Source organism: Lactuca sativa, chromosome 8, assembly GCF_002870075.4.
Source record: "Lactuca sativa cultivar Salinas chromosome 8, Lsat_Salinas_v11, whole genome shotgun sequence".
Lineage (NCBI taxonomy): Eukaryota > Viridiplantae > Streptophyta > Magnoliopsida > Asterales > Asteraceae > Lactuca > Lactuca sativa.
In genome coordinates, this window is record NC_056630.2 from 13215188 (window position 1) to 13228402 (window position 13215).

Sequence of the window (13215 nt, forward strand, 5' to 3'; positions counted from 1 at the left end):
CGGCTCGGTGTGGACCCTCCGGTTATGTGTCTCAATGAAGACCCTCTGGTCTCACAGCTCGAGTTGGACCCTCCAGTCCTATATCTCAGTGAAGACCCTCCGGTCTCACAACTCGGTTTAGACCCTTCGGTCCCAACTCAGTAAAGCACTGAATAATATAGCATATATCACAAAGACAAAATGCATAATATCACATAACTAAGTATAAGCACATAGGACCCTCCGGTCGATAACTCAAATAAGACCCTCCGGTCATACAATATTACCGCTCAGGTAAGTATAGTGAGAAGACTCACCGCAACTGCTACGCGGAAAACCCTACACTATCATTGTTGTTGCGCACTAACTCCTGAATTGGGCCGAAACAACCCAACATTATAATCAAAAACTATACAAGGCTACACCCCAACACTATGCCCTATAGATGGCCCAAAAGGTCCACTAATGGCCCAATTTTCCAAATTGGGCCTTACCCTAAAGCCCACAACTTAACTCTAATCCAAAATACCCTTTCTCATATGGCATAACCAGCCACCAACAATCGGGCCAAGCCCAACTATGCAAACTCACTCAGACAGAGTACGCAGGGCGTACTCAGTGGTACGTTGTGCGTACCCGCTTAATAGCCTGTACATTGTGCGTACTGGCTTGTATGCCCATCGTATGTCCCTCTTAAACCCACTTTTCCATTCAACACTTAATGCTTTAAGCCATAAGTCCAAACTATGGATCTGAGTCTCAAATAACGTTTAAACCCATAAGTCACTGACTTGGTGACTTTGCATGCCCCACATAAGCCCATACTCCAAAAATGGCATTCTACTTCCATGAAAATGGTCTTAACTCTTGCATGAACCCATTAAGACTTCCAAGATAGCAACTTTATGGCTCTAAGTCCCAAATAACACTGATAAGGGCAACTCTAAGATCCAAAAACGACATGGACTCAAGGGACTTCATCAATGGGACCAAAAGAGTCCATAAACTCAACCCAAAAGAGATCTAAGAAAATAACAACCAAGTTTGAGACTTTATACCTCAAATAAGAGCCAAATGTTGATGAGGTTCTGGATCTAAAAGCTCTAGCTTCTTCAATGAATCTTCAAGAGTGAGAAACTTCTTCATAATCACCAAAACACTCTTCTAATGGTCTTCTAAGCTCCAAGAACACACAAGAAGGATTAGGGTTTCATGAAAGTTGTCCAAGGGTGAGGGGGAGGCTGATCTTTGAGGCATTATGTTCTTTACATAATGTCCATCCCTAAAATTAGGGTTTTGGTGGTTGTCGAGGCCAACAAAATTAATAACCCTAATTATTACACACTAAAATAGCGTATAGTGGTAAAGGGATCGAATCCACGGAGATTGATTCAATTTATAACTCTATGAAAAATCTCTCTGTAAAAATACTTGTAAAATAACATTAAAAATAAAATGGGGGGTTTTGGTGTTTTGAAATACTTGAAACAAACTAGAATTAACTATGATTTAAATAGACAATTTCAACAAAAATAAGAGTTTGATGTAAAATCAATAAGGGAGAGATGGTTGACTTAAAGTTTCTTCACTTTGACTTTTGATGAACATATTATTAGAATCCAATGGTGCAATAATTTGATTTAAATCCTTAATTTTGCTATAGTAATCCAAGGAGCTTGAGATTACCTATACTTTTCTTAATTGTTGAAATGGCTAGAGAAGCTCATAACAATTTCCTTAGTCAAAGTCATTAATTCCAAATAGCATGTAATTAGTGAAAGTCAACTAGCATTAAGAACCAAAAAGTCACCAAATCCAAGAGGAGTCAATTTCTTTCACTACCATGTTGGAGAAAATGTTTTTATGATTGTGTGAAGCAAAAAACAACACAAAAATCATTTGTTGCTTGCTAATTTGAGGATCCTTTACTTAATCAATAAATTAGCCAACTAATCACCACAAACACATTTAAACTCATGAATAAAAAACATACTAGTAGTGATAATATGTTAAAACAAAAAACATTTCCATAAAGATTTAAGAACAAATTCATGGATTCTTCAACATTCAACAAAAGTTCAAAGGATTCAACAAAAAGTCAACCAAGATTAGTTTAGCCAAGCATGGCTAAACTCAAAGAAGCAAAGTTAGTTAAGATTGTACCAAACATTTGACAAGAATCAAGAGATGAAAAGATGAAGTTCTTGGGGTGTTCTTGGCCTTCAAAAGTGGTCCAAACTCCAGAGAGAAAGTGTCAAAATCGGACATCCAAGATAAGGCTGAAGAGGCACACCAACCTTCCCAATATAGAGCTATAGGTAAAATTCTGAAATTGCCCCCTTCAGGAATCCACGCGGGCCGCGGGGAATCTTACGCGTGTCGCATGACTGCAACAGATTTTTGGGCTTCTTCAAGTCTTGCCCCCCCACAACTAATCCATTGGCCCAGTTCGAGTCCAATCAGCTTCTAGCCCATTTTTCTTCAATATTTCTTCAATTTAAGCCCAATTTGACTTTTCCAAATCCTCCAAAGCTCTCGTAAATGCCCGATCATTAATCCCGACATACTTGAAAATCTCCCGCATCTCGCAAATTTAAAGTTTAATTCTTCCAACCCTTCAAATAGTTAACAATCCCACTCCATGCATCACCTCCATCGCCATCAAACCGAAAATCTTTGTTTTCCTCCAAGTCCAAATGCTTCCAAAAGATCCTGCACATTCTCGCTCCACTGGTCTCCTTAAAATCTACAATTAAGCTCACAAAAATCGAAAGTACCCGAAAGTGGTCATAAAATAACAAAAAGGAAAAAATGCATGGAAATTATCTAAACTGTGAATGAAATATGCTAAAATAAACTATAAAAAGAAGTAAATAAAATAAATTTATCAGGTTTTTCATTCTGACCCTCGTACGCCCCACGTACCTTCTTATACACCCTGCGTATGAGGCTGCACACCCCGACTCAATCCCCGCACCTACGTTGCGTGTTCTTCCCAGCTACGCATCGTGTAGACCTTTCTCCTCGGCACGCCATGCATATCACTTGGTATGTCCCGCGTACTAGGGTTTTCTCCCAAACCCTAACTCTTCTGAATCCCATAACTCACTCGATACAACTCCGATCTAGACCATCCATATATCCATAGAAAGGCATCGATATGCTCAACACAATTATCAATTCATACTTGCCATCAGATATCCTGAATCTGAAATCCATTCCCCATAAATCCTGATTGACAAAATATCTAATTACTCTTTTTGCTCCAAGTCACAACCGAATACCCAAACCTTGTTCACCATTTCGAAATGAAAACGTCTTAAAAACAGGATGTTACAACCCCCCCCCCCCCCACTTAAATTAGATTTCGCCCTTAAAATCGCTTCTTGCTGATACTCATATCATCCAAACAACTTGAGAAGCACAACAGAAAAAAAAAATCAGAACGTAACATGACATCCCAAAGACAACCGAATCCAACAGAAACCTACAACCCAAAGAAGAATGAACCTCAATACTCTGCCCTCAGGCACTAAAAAGAATGACCATGCTCGGTCGGAAATATCCTATGATATCCATAACCATAAGCCCCAACTTCCCTTCAAATGTCCCTTCCAACATTGAGTACCAGGTCAGCTCCCGACCTAAGATTTGAACCTCCAAGGCTACCCTAACACATCCGGCAATATGACTTCACAGTCATTGCATCCAACCAAGCTGTCTCAACCAACTCGTCAACCAATCACATTGGACTCACAATCACCAAGTTCGCTTGGCCCTAAGCGATTACTACAACCGAATTGACGTCGCACCTCGCCTCTGACCTCTGTCGTCTAATACTTGTTACTTCATGCATGTTGTGGCTCTCCTGAAACCAACGAACCGATCCACCCAGGTCAAAAACATCATAGGGGAAACATCCCCACTCACAAAGAAATCCATTTGAAAACTCTGAAATCCCAACCTGCCCGTCCTCCATACAGATAGAGCCTAAAATCAACATAAGAGATTGGCCCGACACAAAATTAGAACCACTCGTATCTAATATTTTACTCAACTCAAGACCCAAGATCCGCGGATCCACGCATGCATCACTCCTCCCATCCCTTTGATTTGCGACAACTTCTCCCTCAATTGAGATAACACGGTTTCCTACCATTGCAGAGACCCCAGTCTTGCCGCTGGTCCGGCCACCAGGTTCCTATGAACTCATTTGGCAAGGCTACCCAGGCCTAAGAACCCCTCTACGTCACACCCTGAATATTAAATGATGTGGCTCCTGCAGTTTTGCAACACTCTCTTACTGTCTAACAAGTGTGACGGCTCCCCGCAGTCCTATGACACTCTCTCACTACCTCGTGAATGCTACAACTCCCCGCAGTCTTACGATACGCTCTCTCTCGCTGGCTCATGAATGCTACGGATCTCCGCAGTCATACGATACTCTCTCTCTGACACATGTATGCTACGGCTCCCCGTAGTCATATGATACTCTCTCTGACTCATGTATGCTATGGCTCCCCGCATTCATACGGTACTCTCTTTCTCTCTCTCTCTCTCTCTCTCTCTGACTCATGTATGCTACGGCTCCCTGCAGCCATGATCTCTCTCCCTCTCTCTCTCTCTCTCTCTCTCTCTCTTTCTAACTCATGTATTCTACGGCTCCCGCAGTCATACGATAATCTCACTCTGACTCATGTATGCTACGGATCTCCGTAGTCTTAGAATATTCTTTCACTCGCCATGGGCTCACCCACAGTTTTTCCCCTGACAGTCCTAAGTGATTACTCCCACCCGGACCCGCTCACTCTCTTATCACCCCATAATCTCATCATCAAGTCGTCGCCACACTGAGTTCACTATCTAATACTCCGCGGTCTAACATAGTTAGGTGCACACACCTACCCAGTTTATGCATCACTACTCTTGACGAAAAGTTCTCATAGACAAGGCATACTCGGATACCTCGATACATTATCATAGAATCTCACGATGTCTTGCCACAACCATTGATCTTCTACCCACACAACTCGAACCCTTGAAGTACTCCAACTCACAATTTGAAGCACGAAGGAATCGTCCATGACTGAGAACACATTGAAGACAACCCTAAGATCCATCCTCTACTAATCACGCCCATGTGAAGCTACTCATACCGACTCTGAAGTTGATTGACAAATCAATTGTTGTCCTTCCTGGAGTACAGACAAATCAATTGTTGCCACCAGTTGTGAAAACACTCATTCTCTCCTGTAATATGCATCATCTCGCTCTGTACATTGACTTGACAACCACATGACCCCATCCCCATATATTCGAACTACAGATCCCCATAACCTAAACTTCTGTACCACGTCAGATTGAGGATCCTCCCCACAGAATACCCAGTTCTCCCCCACTTAGGGTTCAAACCATCATCCATTGACATACCAACAGACCATAATTCAGACTGGCTCACCAAATGTACCATTCCCGACTCATGGAACTTACATGCAGCACTCAATGTCCTTCCAGATAATGACTAAATAACTCCAAATATCCCGTTTCTCATATGAAAACCTCAAAATCTTCCCAATATGTCTGCCTCTAAGTCACCCAAAATCTCATACCGACACATCTCCAGACGCCTGTCCCGAATTAGTTATGACTCTCAACTCTCACAATCGTTATACAACGTAGACAACAAGGGTCACCACCCTGATATACTCCTCTTGATTACCTAGAACTGCTGCTAAAATATGCCTTACAATACTCAACTAAGGCATATCCTTGTCCCCATCCATCTCAGTCCCCACTGATGACTCTCTCATGGTATAAGAAATACCTCGCAGCAGACATACCACAAATACTCTGGTGAAAATATCACAACTATATGCTACCCCATGGGATTCACCTCCACCTATGAACCCGGAAGCTTGTTATCTCTTTCGCTTCACACGGGAAGCGGAAATAGTGTAATTCGTCCATCAGTCGATCACTCTGAAGGGTTTTGAGCACTCTAAACCCTTATGGTGCACATGCAACCCTAGATGCTTTGGATCTATGTTTTCTCTAATTATACATGCAATTTGATTTTCCAAAGCATACATCCTAACTAGTATACAATTTGACAATTGAACAACATAACTAGTTAGATAACTTACCTCTTAGTAGGACTTATAGTTCTTGGCCTTCAAAAGCTTTAGCACCTCAAATGTGATGCCTCTAATGTGTCACAAACACCAAGTGCAAAAGGAGGCTTGAGAGAATAAGTTACTTAGCACAAAATCGATTCACACTCTCCAAGAATGTATGTGGCAACCGATTTTAGCTCTAGGGAGTTCCTTTTATATTGTGACAAGTGCTAGGGTTACATCCATGCAAACCCTAATGCACCATGACCCTTCATATTACTTAGGCTCCATAGGTTAAACCTCCATGGACTATCAATGTTGGTTTAGCCCATCCTAAATAACCATGGATCATTGGACCACACTATAAGAATCATTGATTTACCAAATCAGTACCCGTATATTTAATTAGTCTCTTTTGATCACTAAATTAATTCCAACTTAATTCTTGATCAATACTAATTAAATAATATGATTTCATATTATTATATTACACTTGTAATATATTAACAAATCACAAATAACCTTATTCTCAAAAGTCCATCCTATCAAATTGCATTGGTGAAGACAACCCAAAAGGACCATGCTACCCTTGGGTCAAGTACATACCAATTATAGTTATGGGATTAGACACCTAATCCAACAGTCTCCCACTTGGATAAGTCTAATAACTATAACTGCAAGTACGACTTAAAACCGACTAGCAATCGTAGCTCTTAAAAGATGTTGTCGAACTCTGACCCAGTCAGTGACATGTCCTTTATATAAGGGATCATATAATCCTCTGTTTTTCAAGATATAAGCCAGACAAATACATGGAAAAATGTCATACTTATTGTCCAACAGTTTGTTTCTCGATTTCCGATTTGTTTGACAGAGAATTTAATTGAACACATCAATTTAGTACCGACCGGGCCCGACACATAAGTCAAAACAAAATCATCGAGGGACCCAAGATATCACTTTTAATCCTCAAAGAATTAAAAGGAACAAATAAACTTCGACATTATATGCTTGTACTAACTATTTGTTAAATCATACACAACAGAGAATTTTATAACATCAAGTTACTGATGTGTTTTCACACTATCAATGTACAACCAACTCATATATCTTGGTTTGAATACTTATATGATATTATCGTCTCACGATCACTCGTGATAAATTCCATGAAGTGATTCAAGTGAGCGTGGGTTTAATCCAATACTCAGACCTTATGAGGACTCATGAATGTTGTAGCAATCTCTTGCTATGTCTAAAAGACTTCAGACAATCTACAAGACAAGTTCATGACGGTGTTGCCTTAATACCTACTTCCAAAGTATGATTGGCTGTGGAAAGTTTGAATATATAATTATTCTGGAATTCAAAACATGCAAAATGAAAAAATAGTAAACAACTGACACAAGATAGTAACTTTACTCATAAATAAAAATCCTTTTTATTTAATCATCAAATGTCATTTACATTTTATCTATTACAAGTTTCAAATAGCTATATAATAATTAAAACTAATATCATCCTTCATCCCAGTGCTCCTTGCATGCTGCAAATGTTTAACCCTACTCAGTCCCTTCGTGAGGGGATATGTTGGGTTCTCAAAGGAACAATAATATTGTAGAAATCATGGATGAATCTTCGATAATAACCCGCCAAACCAAGAAAACTCTGAATCTCAGATAGAGACCTCGGAACCTCCCACTGCATCATAGCCTCGACCTTGGCCGGATCGACCAGAATACCCTTCTTGTTGACAAGGTGTCCCAGAAATTGCACCTCGCACAACCAAAACTCACACTTGGAGAACTTTGCAAAAAGTCTATCCCTCCTCAATGTGCCAAGCACCTCCCTCAGGTGCTCCTCGTGCTGCTCCTGAGTCTTTGAATAAACCAAGATATCATCTATAAAGACTATCACAGAACGATCCAGCATCAGAATAAACCAAGATACCACGAACTCATAATGGTCATAGCGAGTCCGAAAGGCTGTCTTCTGCACATCCTCATCCCTGACTAGCATCTGATGATAACCCGATCGCAGATCAATCTTGGAGAACCAAGATGCACCCTGAAACTGGTCAAAAAGATCATCAATCCTCGGAAGTGGATATGTAACGCTTGCTCCAAGTATTATTTATTTCTCAATATCCTAGGGTTTTGGGCTGGAACTCGACGAGTCGGGGAGCTCCAACTCATTGTGTAGAGATTTATTTGGACACGGGTTTAAGGACTCAACTAAACGAGATGGGGAGCCCCACCTCGACGAGTAGACGCTGGAAAGTAAAACCCTAATTTTTAGGGTTTGCACCGTATTTAAAGGCCTTAAGCCTCATTGTTAGTCTCCCTTATCGCCCCTTTGTCTAGAGAAACCCTATTTCATGCTTTTCCTACCATTTTGAGTGTGTGAGAGCTTAAGGAGTGCCTTTTTGGTGTTTATGTGAAGAAGCTTGAAGTGGTTGGTGCATAGCTAAAGGGAGATGTTGTAGATCTGGTGTTTACTCTGTTGTGGAAACCATTTTAAGGTATAAAGTTGATACCTTGGCCTTTCCTTTCTTAGATCTTCTCCTATGAAAGTATGTGGTCATTTCTATCCTATCTTAGGGTCATTCTTGGATTTAAGCATGTCATGAAGCTATGACTTCAGATATGGAGATCTCATGGCCTATTTTGACTTAAAGTTGCCATCGTTATTTAGTCTTGGCCCTCCTTCATGCCCTAAATCCTTTAATTAGCTAGGATTGAGTGTTTTAGCCACTTAATACCATGCATGGACGTAAAGTCAACAACTTTACGTGGTATCTCATCCCTAGAGAATCAAATCTATAGTTTGGAGCTCTAGACTCGCTTAGAAAGTGGTTGAATGAGTTAAGACTGGGCAAACTCGGCAAGTTGCTTTTCCTAACTCGGCGAGTTGGCCCGGGGTTCCCCGATCTTCTAGACACTATTCAAACTCGACGAGTTGCTGTAATAAATCGACGAGTTGACTGGAGTTTTTCCCGGTTTTTCTGAGAACTGAAGGAACTCGATGAGTCAGCAAGTGCACTCAACAAGTTGGGTTAACATGGACTGTTGATTTTGACTTGGACCAGGGTTGACCAATTTTGACTTTAAGGGTATCTTTGTTAATTTGGGGTTTTATTGAAGTTAGTTGTAGGGTGGTTGTAGGCAGTTGAGTTTGGAGTTATGAGTTGGATTTGATTTTTACCGGTTCAGCATTTCTTAAGGGGTGAGTCTTCTCACCATACCAATGGGTCGAAGGCACCAAGGCCGGCCCATTAGGTGATATGAGGATTGTTAGTTGGTTATATGGTATGTTGGTATGACATTTGCATGGAAGACCCCGGGGGGTTCCCGTGGCAGTAGATTAAGACCATGTGGGGGTTCCCATGGCATTTGGTGTAAGACCTTGGAGAGTTTCTATGGCAACCTATTATGTTTGTATGTTTAGCTTGCATAATATTTCTTTGGTTAGCTAAGACCATGAGGGGGTTCCCAGGTAGTTAGTGAAGACCATGTAAGGGTTCCCATGGCATGTAGTTAAGACCATGTGGGGGTTCCCATGGCAGTGGGTTAAGACCAGGCGGGGGTTCCAATGGCACTTGGTGTAAGACCTTGGAGGGTTTCCATGACATCATATTATGTTTTTATGCATGGCTTATGTGGTATATGTGGCTAATATAGCTAATATGGCTTATGTGATTATGTGGATGGTGTGGGGTATGCTATGGGGAGGTCACTAAGCATTAGCTTACAGTTTGTTGGTTGTTTCAGGTACTTCAAGACATAGGGTAAGAGCCTGATGTGATGTCGCGGCATGCACTCTCTGGCGTTTCATTTGGGACACTCTGATTTTATGAATAATTTATCGGATGTTATGAATTTTGAAAACAAATGTGTTTGGATTTTTATATCTTTTGGAAATGTTTTGGTTATTTAAAAATGAAAAAATTTGTCGGAAATCTAGGCTGTTACAGGATAACGGTTCCTCATCGTTACCTTATTCAACTCCTAGTAGTCAATACACATCTGATGGGATCCGTCATTCTTCTTCACAAACAAAATCGGGGCTCCCCAAGGCGAACTGCTCGGTCTGATGAATTCCTTGTCTAACAACTCCTGCAGCTGTGTAGACAACTCATGCATCTCGAGAGGAGCCAACCGATACGGTGCTTTGGTTATCAGAGTCGTACCTGGAACCAAATCGATCCTGAACTCCACATGCCTCTTTGGTGGTACCCTAGGCAAATCCTCCAGGAATACATCCGAGTACTCCCGCACAACCGACACATCGCCCACGGTCGCTTTACCCTTATCCCGGGTATCCATGACATAGTCGATAAATCCGACACAACCCTGATGGAGGTAGCGTCTGACCCTCGCTGCAGAACACATGACCGGCCCACGTTGCGGTCTCTCACCCTGTATCACCAACTCCCCCCACTTGGGGTCCTAACTCGAATCAACCGCTGCTCATAGTCGATCACTGTCCCATTGAGGCTCAACCAATCCATGTCCACGATAACCTTGTTCTCGCGCAAAGGAATGGAAACCAAATACACTAAATACTGCTCGCTAAACAACTAGAGAGTGCAATCCTGATGAACCCTCGCGACCCTAACCGTCATATCATCAGCAATCTACACATTAAAAGGACGATCTAGCTCCCCCGGAGTCCCAGCAAACCTCTTGCTAAGCGCAAGAGACACAAAAGATCGGGTAGCCCCCGAGTCGAATAATGCCAAGGCAGAGATACCGTTCACGAGGAATGATCCTAAAATAAAACACATAAACATAAGCAATAGTTAAATACAAATAAAGAGATAAGGAGAAGATATATATATCCATTACAATGTCGGGAGCTACACGCGCCTCCTCTGCCGTCAGTTGAAATGCCCTGCTTTTCGTTGCTGGCGTATCTACTCGGCCTTGACGGTCGTCAGTAATCCTCAATGTCCCAGGAGCGGGTGCTGACACCGGTCTTGCTGCATCCAAACTCGGACAACGGGCCTTCTTGTGGCCCCTCTGATTGCACTGAAAGCAAATCAGATCAAATATCAGAGTGACAGGGTGTAACGACCCAATTTTCACGACCAAAAATTTTGTTTTAAAACATTACTTTAGAGAATATTAGTAACTAAAAACATTGTTTGATCAAACCATAACGCAAAGTGAACCATGTTTAAAAGCCAATTCATACACCCAATCAAAATATCAGAGTACAAATCCCAGTGAAGCTCATAATTGCGGAAACCGGAGAGTGTGTGTGTGACATGCTGCTACCGCGCCGGCTCCTTTCCCCTAGCTGAGGAGGTACCTGAAACCAAAATTGAAAACCGTAAGCACAAAGCTTAGTGAGTTCCCCCATCGTACCACATACCATACAAACACATAACATACATACTGCCAGGCTATTCTGGGGTGCCTGACTACCCGGTATGGCCGTTCTGGGGTGCCGTCCTACCCGTGTCAAGCCATTCTGGGGTGCTGACTACCCATGTCAAGCCATTCTGGGGTGCTGACTACCCGTGTCAAGCCATTCTGGGGTGCTGACTACCCGTCGGTCCTAACAACCGATCCTCGGGGACTCGTCCCCTCTTACTACCTTTATCTCATATAACATAACAAGCCAGCATGCAATCATATCATCACGTACCGTCAGACATATCTGGGGTGTCCGACCTACCCTTCGGTCCTAACAACCGAGCTCTACAACTATCACATATACATATCATGCCAGCATACAACATATCAGGTAGTAGCAAACCTAGATGATATCACAAAGACAATCATCTAACATACAACTCCTACTGGTGGGCCGACATTGTGGCTGTAGACCCACCGCTACTGGAAGGTAACTCACCTCGAAGTAGCTGCTGATCTGATCGGGAACTGACTGCCTACTGCTGCTGCTGCTGCTCCAGAAATCCTCCGGCTACAATTCCCACAACATACTCAATCAAACACTGCTCACTGACCTTTGGGTAAAATGAACATTTTACCCCTGACCATGCCCTAAGTCAAAGTCAGAGTCAACTTTCAGTTGACCCAACTCGTCGAGTTGGCTTTCCAACTCGCCGAGTCACCACCCAAACGATGGTCCTGGATCCCGATCCTACTCGTCGAGTTAGGCGACGACTCGACGAGTTCTCCTTCTAAACTGATATTCAAGTCCTTCATCCTACTCGCCGAGTTGTATGAACAACTCGTCGAGTTCATCTTCATCCGATGAACACTTATGCTAAGACTCGCCGAGTTGTATGAACAACTCGTCGAGTCTGTTCTTGATCTAAGGAGATTGCCTTGAACTCGCCGAGTCAGGGCATTGACTCACCGAGTACCTCCATAGATGAGTTCAGCTTCCGACTCACTGAGTCACACCCCGTGACTCACTGCTCACTCGACACTACGAAAAGGAGACAAACTCGGAGACTCGCGAACAGACTCGCCGAGTCACATGAACGACTCGCCGAGTCGTTGCCATGCACCCACTAAATACACAGATTTGCTCGATTCCAGTCCATGCCATTCACAGATCTGGACTTCTAGGACACGAATCACACGTAAAGTTTCCAACTTTACGTGTGGATATTCACCAATATGGATTTTAGGGCTCAAAATGCCTCAAAAGGGTAGATCTAGGGTGAACAAGCAACATGGGGCCATAAAGCTAATAGATCTGAGCTCCTGGAGCTCAATCTTGCCTAGATCTAGAGGCCAATCGACTTATTACAAACCCTCAAGCATACACAATCTTGGAAATGGCTCAAAAAGGACTTTTATGGAGCTATAAGCTTAAAAACAGAGGGGAAACGAGCTATACCTTAGGGGAAACGTCGGAATGACACAGAGATGCTTGGCCTCCTTCTCCTTTTCTTGATTCCCTCTTCTTTTCCTTCAAAGAAACTTCAATACACCACAAACACTTCAAACTCACAAGAAAGCAAGACTAGAGAGAGATACAGGGCTCTGAGGGTGAATGGGGGCTGGCTTGGGGCAGTTAAGTCGTTTAAATAGGGTGCAAACCCCAGAAACTTAGGGTTTCATCCAACAGCTGTGACTCGCCGAGTCCAGGATATGGACTCGCCGAGTCGCCAACTTAAACTTGTCCCGGGTCCCGCATCCACTCG